The sequence below is a fragment of the Mirounga leonina genome, unplaced genomic scaffold, assembly GCF_011800145.1.
Source record: "Mirounga leonina isolate KUSES-001 unplaced genomic scaffold, KU_Mleo_1.0 Mir_125, whole genome shotgun sequence".
Classification (NCBI taxonomy): Eukaryota; Metazoa; Chordata; class Mammalia; order Carnivora; family Phocidae; genus Mirounga; species Mirounga leonina.
The window spans coordinates 60,252,941-60,266,447 of NW_023270305.1; positions in this window are offsets into that span (position 1 = coordinate 60,252,941).

Consider the following 13,507-nt stretch of genomic DNA (forward strand, 5'->3'; position numbering starts at 1 on the left):
CCTATAAGACTCTCCCCTAACCCCATCAGATGCCTGTCACAAGCTTAAGTTGTCACCTGTGCTTCTGACCTACTGGCTATAAACTAGAGGTTCCAATGACTCCCTGCCACTCAGGATGCCAGTCACAAACTCAGGTTCTTACCTGTACTTCTGACCTAATGACTACCGATCAGAAGTGCCTATGATTCTCTTCTTGGGTTTGATTAATTTGCTAGAGACTCACAGATCTCAGAGAAACAGTGTACTTACTAGATTACTATTTTATTATAAAAGGACATAACTCAGGAACAACCAGAAGAGAGAGATGCCGAGGTCAAGACTTCTCTGGGCATGCCATTCTCCCAGAACCTCCATGTGTTCAGCAACCCAGAAGCTCTCTGAATCCTCTCCTATTTTGTTTATTTATGGAGGCTTTATTTATTACATAGGCAGAGTTGATTAACTCATTGGCTGTTGGTGATTAATTCAAACTCCAACCTCTTCCCCCTCCCTGAAAGTCAGGGGGTTAGGACTGAAAGCTCTAACCCTCAAGCACATGGTTGACTTCACTTGCAACCAGGTTCATCCTTACATGCTTTCCAAAAGCCACTTAATTAACATAACAAAGACATCTTTATAGTTTGGTTTACTTAGGAAATTTCAAGGGTTTTAGGGTTTTAGGAGCTCTGTGCAAGTAACATGGATGAAGACCAAATATATTTCTTATCATAAATCACAAAAACAAAGGAGGTAATTACCAGAATAAGTTAACACAGAGATAAAAGGGTTAAAATTTGATCCCTTTTTGAAATGGAATAGAGAATGCAAAACAAAACAAAACAAAAAAACCAATGGCTTGTTTTTATTATGAATATTTCTTTATAATTAAATATTTTTAATGATGCAAATATTTTATTTTGATTATTAAAAAGCTATTTATATAGTTGCTTGCCAACCACTCTTGCACATAAATAGCACAAAGGGTAAAATCTATTTGGTAGGCAGTTTAATAATAACTATTTGAATTAAAAGACATATACTCTTTGACCCAGCAATTCCACTAACAAAACTGGATCATACAGATATTTTTGCATGAAAGCACAAAGATATAAGTACGAATATTCACTGCAGTGTTGCAATAAAGGACTTAAATATCCTTCAATAGAAATGCATTAAGTGATTTTGCCACATCCATGTATTGGATTATTCTATTTTATTTTATTCTTTCTGTGCTGCTTTGGAGTATTTCAAGATTTATTGTTATTACATTAAATGAGAAAAAGATGCAGAACATCATTATGGTATGGTTTAATGTACATAAAATAAGTTTATTATGAATATACATATGTATATACACAGCACTTACTTGCAAAAACAATTTTTGGGTGGAGGAAACTGAGAAGTAATTATTAATTGAGAAGTAATTGCTAACTGTAATTCAGAGAATGACACTGTGGCAAGAATGGTAAGGTAGAGGAATTTTTAGGAGGGGGGGAATGATTCCCTCTGCAGTGTCCAAATTGCTACCCTGAAAATGAATTATGTTTTCTATATAAAATAGTTAAAAACAGCTTTAGAATAACCTATTCATCTTTGTATTTTTGGGCTGTGTAACTCAATTTTTTGTATGCAGCAAGTGCTCAATAATGTCTGATTATATGAATTCCAAATGAAACATGCCAGCAGAGAGAAAGAGCCACATGGCCCAAATGGAGTCTCTACACTTAGAATGAAGACTCAGCAGTGATTTCCTGTTTGAAACATCTTCTCATCTAGGTAGTAGTTAACCAACATAAAGTGCCTTAAGAACTAATTGGAAGGATGGCCAAGGTCCTTGTTAGAGAACATGTCTGTGAATTCCATTGTAATTAGGTTTAATGAGGCTATTACCTCCCTGTGGCCACAATGTCATATTATTGGTCAGAGGACACTAAGGCTCATGTAGTTCTGCTCAATTTGAATCAAGATTACTCCTTTCTAGGTAGAAATTTCATTGAGGTCAGAAACATAATGCGGAGACATAAAGGTAGGAAAGAGTCATGTTTTCCCCCCTCATCTTTTTTTATTTTTTACAGCCAAATACCCATCTGTGGCCATTGCTGTTTATATTCCTCATTAAATGAGGTCAGTTCGTCAGTCTTACCTATTAAAAACCTGGGTTACAATATAACTCTTAAACCCCATACCTTTACCTATTTCAGAGACAAAAACGAGGTACATGTTTCAACTATAAATGCGGTAAGGTAGTGGTTAAGAGTATAAGCTTTGTTCAGTTTGATGACCTGTTTTGTTTTTTTTGTGTGTGTGTGTGTGTGTGTTTGTTTTTGTTTTTTCTAAAGATTTGTATTTATTTATTTGAGAGAGAGCACATGAGCAGAGAGGAGGAACAGAGAGAGAGGGAGAAGCAGATTCTCCACTGAGCAGGGAGCCCAACATGGGACTCAATCCCAGGACCCTGGGATCATGACCTGAGCTGAAGGCAGACATTTAACCAACTTGAGCAACCCAGGCGCCCTGATGACCTGGTTTTGAATGTTAGGTCCATCAGTTACCAGCTGAACAATTTCGGGAAGGTATTTAACCTCTCAGAGGCTTCATTTATTCCTTTGTGGAATGTTGAAAATAATGCCCAAGCCAATAGAGCAGTGGTAACAAATACAATTTTTAGAAAAGTGTCTGCACAGAGCTTTAAAACAGTAGTTACATATAAACTGCAATCAGACACAAAAAGGGCATACCTTTTCTCAGTAGGAAAATATAAGCTCATAGCTTCTCCTGGGCAAGTGATATTTTCAGCATTTAAAAAAAAAGGGTTTGGCAGGATGATTTTTCTTAGGAGAAACATCATATATTCAGGACAGAGGTTAACTGTCCAATAATAACTTGGAAATAGAAAAATAATAAGCTTGGAAAAGATACTGAAGATTACAAAAGGACTCCTAAGGCTTGGTGTAACATATCCTTTTCCATGTGCCAGGTAAGTATATACACTATACTGAAAATCAATAAATGCAGAAAATGTACATAAAACTGTCAAGCAAGACAGAAGAAAAAAAAATTAGTGACCAAAACTTGGGAAACTTGCCTCCAAAGCATCAACTATATGATCTCACATCTGGATTCCAAATAGAACATAAAAACTTTCTGTCTTGATTATTATATTGCCTGATTAACAATCATTAATTCAACAAATGTTTACTGAGCACTTACACTATGCTAAATCTTCAATTAAAAAAAAAAAAACCCAAAAAACAAACCATAAATGATGCTTCTCATCATGTAGTTCTCAGTTTACAGGGAGAAAGAAACAATGAACATGTAAACACAGAAATATATCTACAAAGACTAATTCTAATACATGGCACGAACTCAAAACTCAGAGCTCAATGGCAGAGAGAATAACAGCTGTGGTGGGGGGCAATGTTATTTATATAGAGAAGATTTTATATAAAGCTACCCAGCAGCCAAGTCAGTTTATTCTCTCTATATTCAATATGAATTAGAAATGCCTTAAATTCTCAAAATTTACATAAGCCATGTAGTTTCATAATCATCCATCTTCATAAAAAGAAATGAGTACTTTTCAAATTCTTATTTTTTTTATTACCGCTAAATTGAAATTCAGTGCACCAAGAACCCTCAGCTTTATCTCACTGTATACGATTGAAGTTCCATCTGTCACTTTAGAGTGTCACTGATTTCATTTAAATCCACACATAATGACTAGATGCCCCAATCGCCTTTCAGATGACTAATAATGCTTAAAAATTAAAGGAAAATGTTAGAAGTAATTATTTGAAACTACTAATTTATTTATGGTTTTCCAAGAAATTCTGCTGTTTTGATCCTTTACTGGAAAGCAAGCAAGGAAAAAAGAACAAAATGTAGGTCTGGGGAATTGATACTGACAAATCTAATTGCTGATCAAAACCCCCTACCAATGTATAAGATGGCGACTTGCAGCTGTTTGTAGAATCCCTCAGCTGGTCCATTACTTGCTAGTAAATCAAGCTCTAAATTACTGATTTTCTTTGCCAAGATCTTTATTATTGCTACCCCATCCTTTTTTTTTTTTTAAAGACTTATTTAAAAGGAGCAAAAAAATGAAGACTAAATGAAAAACAATGAAGCCATTGGATTATAACTTTGATCCCCTCCTACAAACAATTAGTTCTATTTGTGCTGGAAAGCTAAATGAATCATTTGAATATGTACTAAATAATTACTGTTCCCACCTCCTCCCTCCTTCCTCTGTCATCTTTTACTAATTTGAAGAATTTAATCTCTTTTATTTTCTTGTTTTGAACATTCATTCTTCTCTCCACCAAAAATGTGAGGTAATATTAGGCAGAATGGGTTTCTCTCTCTTAATTATCCAACACCCTTCCTTCAATAAAGGCCATAGATATGGTTGTTTTCTTGTCTGTTGCTTTGTGGTTGTCTGTGATTCATGGGTTGGCAGTTTTGATTGTACATTTTCCTGATGATTTCTGTCCAAGTCTGTCATTTTCATTCAATTCAGAGTTGAAGCTTTGTAGGAGTAAATAGTTTTGTTACCAGAAGAATCTTGAAGGCTTTTGAAAGACTTCTTCTAAAGTAGTCAAAGCCATTTTAGTATTCAATTGCTCTAACTTTCAAGGTTAAAGCTCCATTTCTCACAGACATGACTTGGAATGCTACAACAGAACACCCTGGATCTGAAAAGTAGCAAGTGACTGATGGTGCTATTGATTTTAGCCTTGGTTGGTTTCTATAAGGAGCTTTGCAATTCTCATCAAGTATATAAAAAGAAACCAAAATAAACTTCCCAGAGCAACAAAAAAATTAAACATTATTTTTAATAAACCATACAGCTACTGACACATTCCATCTCTACAATATTAATAATATACAAATAGATTCAACTCTGGAAGCTCAACTTAGTCATATAAATGAGGTAAACATTTTTTTTCAACTTATATCCCATGCAGCCTCAAAATTATTCTTTTATCATTGTTATGATATGTGTTCTATTTTACAATCCAACTATACCCAAGAGACAGGAGGGTAAGATGGTATAGAAGACATCCATGTTTATTATTTTATAATTGTTATGAATGTCTGAAGTTCTTCCATCATAAAACATCTATGAAGGTAAATACTCTTAAAAAATAAATTACAGATCTTCTTTCTGTTTTTTATATATATTTTTTACTTCAGTTGTCTGTAAATTTTGTAAACATTGTATAAGCATATAAAGTAGTATTTTTATTTTGGCTGTATTTTATTACTTTAGATTACTTTAAAATTTTGAATAATTCATATAAAAATCAAAGCACTATAAAAAGTACACAAAAGATGTCTTGTTCTAATCTTTGTCTTGTCCTATCATACCGACTCCCTATGTAATTACTCCCATTTTTAATTTGTGTATTTTCCCAGTGTTTCCTTTTGCAAATTCTAAGAAATACTAATATATATTCTCTTCCCTTCTTTGTAATATACTGTCCAAATGCTTTTTTTCATTTAAAAATATTTTTTTGAGATCACTGAATATCAGGACATTTTTCTCATTTTTAAAAATGCTGCACAATATTTTGGTATGGAGTTGTACCTTAGATTTTAGTTTGCTACAAAGAAAACAATGTCACATGATTAACTTTATACATTTGTTATTTTGTACAGTTCAGGTACATCTACAGGATAGATTCTCAAAAGTGAGATTGCAGAAAAAAAAAGGATAGTGCATTTGTAATTTCAACAGATGTTGCAAAATTTTTCTGCATAGGAGTTGCTTCAGCTTCACATTCTTTTTTTTTTTAATTTAAATTCAACTAGCCAACTTATAGTACATCATTAAACCCAGTTCAACAATTCATCAGTTGCGTATAACACCCAGTGCTCATCACATCACATGCCCTCCTTAATGCTTATCGCCCAATTACCCCATCCCCCCATCCACCTCCCCTCTAGCAATCCTCAGTTGATATCCTATAGTTAAGAGTCTCTCATGGTTTTTCTCCCTCTCTAAGGACTTCCCATTCTGTTTTCCCTCCCTTCCCCCATGGTCCTCTGCCCTGTTTTTAATATTCCACAAATGAGTGAAACCATATGATAATTGTTTTTCTCTGATTAACTTATTTCGCTCAGCATAATACGCCCCAGTTCCTTCCATGTTGATGCAAATGGTGGGTATTCATACTTTCTGATGGCTGAGTATATTCCATTGTATATATGAACCCATCTTCTTTATCCATTCATCTGTTGAAGGACATCTCAGCTCCTTACACAGTTTGGCTATTGTGGACATTGCTGCTATGAACATGGGGGTGCATGTGCCCCTTCTTTTCACTGAATGCCTGTATGAGTCTAGCAATTTTGGGGTCTAGTCTTTTGGGCTTTTCACTAAGTCTGTGTCTTTGGGGTAAATACATAGTAATGCAACTTTGGGTCTAAGATAGCTCTATTTTTAACTTCTGGAGGAACCTCCATACCATTTTCCAGAGTGGCTGTACCAAGCAGGAGAAGAGAAATTATAAAGATTAGAGCAGAAATCAATTAAATAGAAACCAGAAGAACAGTAGAACAGATTTTTGAAACTAGAAGTTGGTTCTTTGAAAGAATTAATAAGATCAATAAACCCCTAGCCAGACTTCTCAAAAAGAAAAGAGGAAGGACCCAAATTAATAAAACCATGAGTAAAAAGGAGAGATCACAACCAACACCAAGGAAATACAATTTTAAGAACATGTTATGAGCAACTATATGCCAACAAGTTAGGCAATCTGGAAGAAATGGATGCATTCCTGGAAAATTATAAACTACCAAAACTGAAACAGGAAGAAATAGAAAATCTGAATAGAGGGACGCCTGGGTGGCTCAGTCGGTTAAGCGTCTGCCTTCGGCTCAGGTCATGGTCCCGGGGTCCTGGGATCGAGTCCTGCATCGGGCTCCCTGCTCCGCGGGGAGCCTGCTTCTCCCTCTGCCTCTGTCTCTCTCTCTGTCTCTCACGAATAAATAAATAAAATCTTTAAAAAAAAAAAAAGAAAATCTGAATAGACCCATAACCAGCAAGGAAATTGAAGCAGTAATCAAAAATCTCCCAACACACAAGAGTCCATGGCCAGATGGCTTCCCAGGGTAATTCTGCCAAACATTTAAAGAAGAACTAATACCTATTCTTTGGAAGCTATTTCAAAAAATAGAAATGGAAGGAAAATGTCCAAACTCGTTCTTTGAGGCCAGCATTACCTTGGTCCCAAAACCAGACAAAGACCCTATCATAAATGAGAATTACAGACCAATATCCCTGATGAACATGAATGCAAAAATTCTCACCAAAATACTAGCCAATAGGATCCAACAGTACATTAAAAGGATTATTCACCACGACCAAGTGGGATTTATTCCCGGGCTGCAAGGTGGTTCAACATCTGCAAATCAATCAACGTGATACATCACATTAATAAAAGAAAGGACAAGAACCATATGATTCTCTCAATAGATTCAGTAAAAGATAAAATGCAGCACCCTTTCTTGATTAAAACTCTTCACAGTGTAGGCATAGAGGGAACACACCTCAATATCATAAAAGCCATATATGAAAGCCCATAGCAAATATCATTCTCAGTGGGGAAAAACTGAGAGCTTTTCCCCTAAGAGCAGGAACACGACAAGGATGCCCACTCTCACCACTGTTGTTCAACATAGTACTGGAAGTCCTAGCATCAGCAATCAGGCAACAAAAAGAAATAAAACACATCCAAATCCACAAAGAAGAAGTCAAATTCTCACTCTTCACAGCTGACATGATACTCTATGTGGAAAGCCCAAAAGACTAGACCCCAAAATTGCTAGAACTCATACAGGCATTCAGCAAAGTCACAGGATATAAAATCAAAGCACAGAAATCAGGTGCATTTCCATAAACTAACAAGGAGACAGAAGAAAGAGAAATTAAGGAATCAATTCCACTTACAGTTACACCAAAAACCGTAAGATACCTAGGAATAAACCTAACCAAAGAGGTAAAGGATCTGTACTCCAAAAAATAGGGAACACTTATGAAAGAAATTGAGGAAGACACAAAGAAATGGGAAAACATTCCATGTTCATGGATTGGAAGAGTAAATAGTGTTAAAATGTCTATGCTACCCAGAGCAATCTACACATTCAATGAAGTCCCTATCAAAACACCATCAAAACTTTTCACAAAGCTGGAACAAGTAATCCCAAAATTTGTATGGAACCAGAAAGACCCTGAATAGCCAGAGGACTGTTCAAAAAGAAAACCAAGGCTGGTCACATCACAGTGCCAGACTTCAAGCTCTATTACAAAGCTGTCATCATCAAGACAGTATGGTACTGGCACAAAAACACATGGATCAATGGAACAGGATTAAGAACCCAGAAATGGATTCTCAACTCTATGGTCAACTAATCTTCAACAAAGTAGGAAGGAATATCCAATGGAAAAAGGAGAGTCTCTTCAATAAATGGTGCTGGGAAAATTGGACAGCCACATGTAGAAGAATGAAACCTGACCATTTTTTTACACCATACACAAGGATAAACTCAAAATGGATGAAAGACCTAAATGTGAGAGAGGAATCTATCAAAATCCTAGAGGAGAACATAGGCAGTAACCTCTTTGACATCGGCCACAGCAACTTCTTGCTAGACACGTCTCCAAAGGGAAGGGAAGCAAAAGCAAAAATGAACTATTGGGACTTCATCAAGATAAAAAGCTTCTGCACAGCAAAGGAAACAGTCAACAAAACTAAAGGCAACCTACAAAATGGTCAGAAGATATTTGCAAATGACATATCAGATAAAGGGCTAGTATCCAAGATCTATAAGAACTTATGAAACTCAACACCCAAAAAACAAGAAATCCAGTCAATCAATGGGCAGAAGACATGAACAAATATTTCTCCAAAAAAGACATCCAAATGGCCAAGAGAGACATGAAAAAATGCTCAACATCAGGGAAATACAATTCAAAACCACAATGAGATACCATCTTACACCAGTCAGAATGGCTAAAATTAACAAGTCAGAAAATGATAGATGTTGGTGAGGATGCAGAGAAAGGGGAATCCTCTTACACTATTGGGAATGCAAGCTCATCTTCCAATTCTTGAGAGCACATTTCTTCCATTGTCCTATGAACAGACTCTGTGGTCAGTCTTTTGGATTTTTGCATTTGTCTTATTTGGAGTTTCTCAAGTGCATGATTTTGTTTTAATGTATGCACATTCCCATGAGCTAGCGTAGTAAATACCAAAATAATCACTAAATCCCTATTGAATTAATTAACTAATATAATATAATACTTGCAACAGGTGAGGCATGATATTAATTTTTCTTTAATTAGGGGCCCAGATGTCAAACTCACACCCATAATTTCACAATGCTGATGGTAGACTTGAGAAAGAACCCTTTGCAGGGAGCTTAGTTTTTTTCCATTATAACACAATCGACTGTTCATGCAAATCCGCTGTCAAGTGTGGATGGCTACTTGGAGTAAGGGCCAACACATGATATAAATAGCAACCCAGGTTATGTCTATGGATTTACAAAGTGGTATTAGTTTTAAAGTCATTTCCACATGTATGATTGTTATTTGATAGATATTATAGACGGATTATAAAGGGTTAGCCATATATAATTTAAGGCCATGTGGTAACAATGCCTAAATATATATAACTAAAGATTAAATCACCTCCTGAGAAGTATAAATTCTTTTTAGCAAGCCAAAAATAAGTACTTCTAACAGTAAATTCAAGAACGGGTTAGAGTGTTTGTGTAATCTTAGTAGGGAAATGCTAAGTATGTCATAAAACATAAAGGAAACATGATAGATTTGACTGCATGAAATAGAATTTTTGTATATAAATAAGCATAATCTTCCCTCAAAATCTAGAAGGAAAATATTTTAAAATATGACAAAAGGCCAATGTATTTACATAACTAATTCCTATCAATATAAAAATTATTTTAAAATTGGTACTAATAACATAAAAGGCATAGGACATTCCCAGATAATCTATAAATGACTAAATTGCACCAATAATCAAATAATACAAAAAAGAAAAAGTTGCATACATTGTAGTGGGAATAAATATATACACATAATACAAAGAAAAAGCAGCTTTTTTCTTCTTTATAACTGATTTTTTCCCCAGTCCTCCAATTCTCTGAGTGATGGGAAAATGCTAATTTTACAATTAATAATATTGTCACTTTTTCTGATGTAAACTATCTTAAGTCTTGGGAAAGGTGGGAATACTTCCTTGCCCCTGGAATTCTTTCTTTTTAGCCCTTTCTCACTTAAACTAATGAATCCATCCTTATTCATCTTTCACATGTTGGCCTGTTGGTCAGTTCTTCAGGGAAATGTACCTTGTCTCTAACAAAGTCTGCAAATAAAGTCTCTCCACTATATGTTCTCATACAGCCTTACTCTGCTTTCATAGTGTATATTAGGATGTAATTATTTGATTAATCACCTATTTTCTCTATTAGACTGTGTTTCCATCTACAGGCCTGTGACTGTGTCTATTTTCCTTACACATTTTCCCCTACCACCAAACATGTGCCTGGCATAGAGTTGGCATCCATTAAGCATTATTTAAAGTAACAAATAAACAAAGCCCTTGAATAGTAGAAGGTGATATAAAATTGTTGAAGATAAAAGTAGTATACCCTTTGACCTACCACTTGTTTACAGTAATTCATTCTGAGCTGTATAAAGATAAATGTAATATTCAACAAGCATTATTTATAATAGGAAAAATCAGAAACAATTTAAATGTCCAACAACAGGGAATTACTAAAATAAATCATTGTACTTTAATAGAACACAATACAAAATACTCTTTAAAATGTCATAAAAGTATAGTTTTAAATGTGGGAAAATAATTAGTATAAAGTCCTAGATAAAGAAAAGCAGATTTTGTAATGATGTTTACATTGTTTTTAAAAGAAAGGCTCACATTCACACACAAATATATACAAATATTTTCAAAGTCATTATGTGTGACTTGTATGTCTACATGATTTCTTCCTTTTGTGCATTTTTATGTTTATATCCTGCACTGAACATATATTCTTTTTTAAGCAATATTTTTATATTAAAAGGGAAAATTAAAAATGATACTAGTTTCAATTATGGGAAAATTATATTTTTAAAATTGTACTATCCTTTAAAACCCAATATATCAGTATTGTATGATAAAAAATAGAAAAAATTTGGCTCCAAAGAAGAAAAAGTCATTGTGTTTCAGAATCACTGCATTTGGTATAGCTGGCTAAAATTTCAGAAATGTATCTTTTTTTTTCTACCTAAGGCTATAAATTTGTAGACGATAATCTAATGGTTTCAAAAGGTAAATACATTCCAAAAGCTTCCTCTGATACAAAGGTTACATCAGGCAATGTTTCAGTGCTGGACAAATCAGGCTTTGTGTCAAGGCTGGATTAAAGAATTTGGGATTTAACTTTCTTGTCCCAGCTTGGTAGTGACAATCCAAATCAGTTGGCAAAGATCAGGAAAATGAGTGAGCATCAGTTTGTGGATCCTGATGAAAACACCTTATTTCTGACATGCAAAGTTGAGAGCCAAGGGTGGCCCAAACGTTCCTGAGTCACTTGTCCCACTGAAGTGTTCTTTGATGCCCACCACAACGGATGACTGCTACACTTATATGCATGCCAGGAACTGCCATGGTGAAATACAGCAGGTAAAGTGTGTGGTTGATTGCCTGCAGGTGTCTGACTGCGGGATATCTTCACAATTCATTGAAAATCAATGCATGTTGAGCCTTGACTGTAAGTCACTTTGCCATCTCAATCTATTTTTTGATCTATAATGGTAGGAAGTAAAAAAATTAAAATTTGCTTTTTTGCTATATCTGTGAGTCAAGAAAATGGGGTTGGGGAGAAGGAAAAAAATTAAGTGTTTTAAGAGATGGAGTGGAATTCAGAAGCTGTGGACCAGATGTTACCTCTTGTGTAAATACAATATTGGGTGAATCTCACAAGTGGCCTGGGTCTCATTTTCCTTTTAAGTAAGTGATGGATTATGTAATCTCTAATGTCTCTTTCACTTTCTGAATCTTGTAACATATAATTTAATTTGTGGTGATATTAATCAACCTTTTAATAAAATGTATTCATGGCTAGATTGTGCTCACATCCTTTCTCAATGACTCCAATCTTAAAGGAAAGAAGATAATTTCCCAAACTCTAGTTTTCGCAACATTTTATTGGTAATAGCTGTAATGAACAAGCACCATTTGTTCATTTATTAAATTTTTATCCTTGTGCAATAAGGTAGCACTGATCTTTAAATTCTTAACTCTGGAAAGAAAAAAATTGTGGAATTGATCATGATACTAGAGGTTGAATAAGCAGAGCTAAAAGAATAATAGTTGTTAGGGGCTGGGGGAGGAGGAAATGGGGATATGTTGGTCAAAGCATATAGACTCATTTGTAAGAGGAATAAGTTCTGGATATCTAACATACAGCATAGTGATTATAGTTAACAATACTGTATTGTACACTTGAAATTTCCTAAGTTAGTAAATGGTAAGTGTTCTCACCATGCACACACACACACACAAATAATTATGTGAAGTGATGTTAGTGTTAATTAACTTGAGTGTGGTAACTATTTCACAATATATGCATATATATATATTAAGTCATTATGTTCTATACCTTAAAAAACATGTTGTACAAGCTAAATTTATACAATTTTTATTCATCAATCATACCTCAATAAATTTGAAAAAAAGAGAAAATCCAAGATCTGAAGGCACTGTTTTGATTTCAGTTTGATGATCCTATCAGCTTGTAAATTACCAGAGTCATATCTATCTCTTAAAAAATTGAAGCAAAATAAATTAATCTTTGTATCAATTATACTATCATGTAGAAGAAGTAAAAGTGTAGAGCAAAGGACACAGAAATATAGTCTGTCTTATACTCTCTAGATTTGAAAAAGCGCAGAAACCAAGGCGAAAAATATATGGGGCCAATAATGAGTTCATTTGGCTCAGATGCCATCTTGACCACAGCCAGAAATCTTCTGTCTTATTCCATTATGACCTATTTGTCTTCCTAATGTCTGATGTAGAATGACAAGAAATGATAACCTCTTCCTGGAGGGACTGCCAAATGAAAAATAAAATTACTTCCCTAACTAAGTCTAGATTTCTCTCAAATTCCTGGCCCTATAGCATCATCATATGGAGGAAGAAATACAACCATTTGAATCAGAAAGTCTTGAAATCAGATACCAGTTCTGGTGTTTGTCAGACAACTAATCTAAAACAACTTCTTCCACAAAATTGGAGTAATCCCACCACATAGGACTGCTGAGTCAATACATAATAAGTTGTTGCAGACAAAATGCCTGGCATTCAGTATTTCCTCAGTAATTCTAGTTCTTTTCCTTTCTTTATCAATTCGATGATATAACTAGATGATGATGACAGATAGATAGATAGATAGATAGATAGATAGATAGATAGATAGATAGATA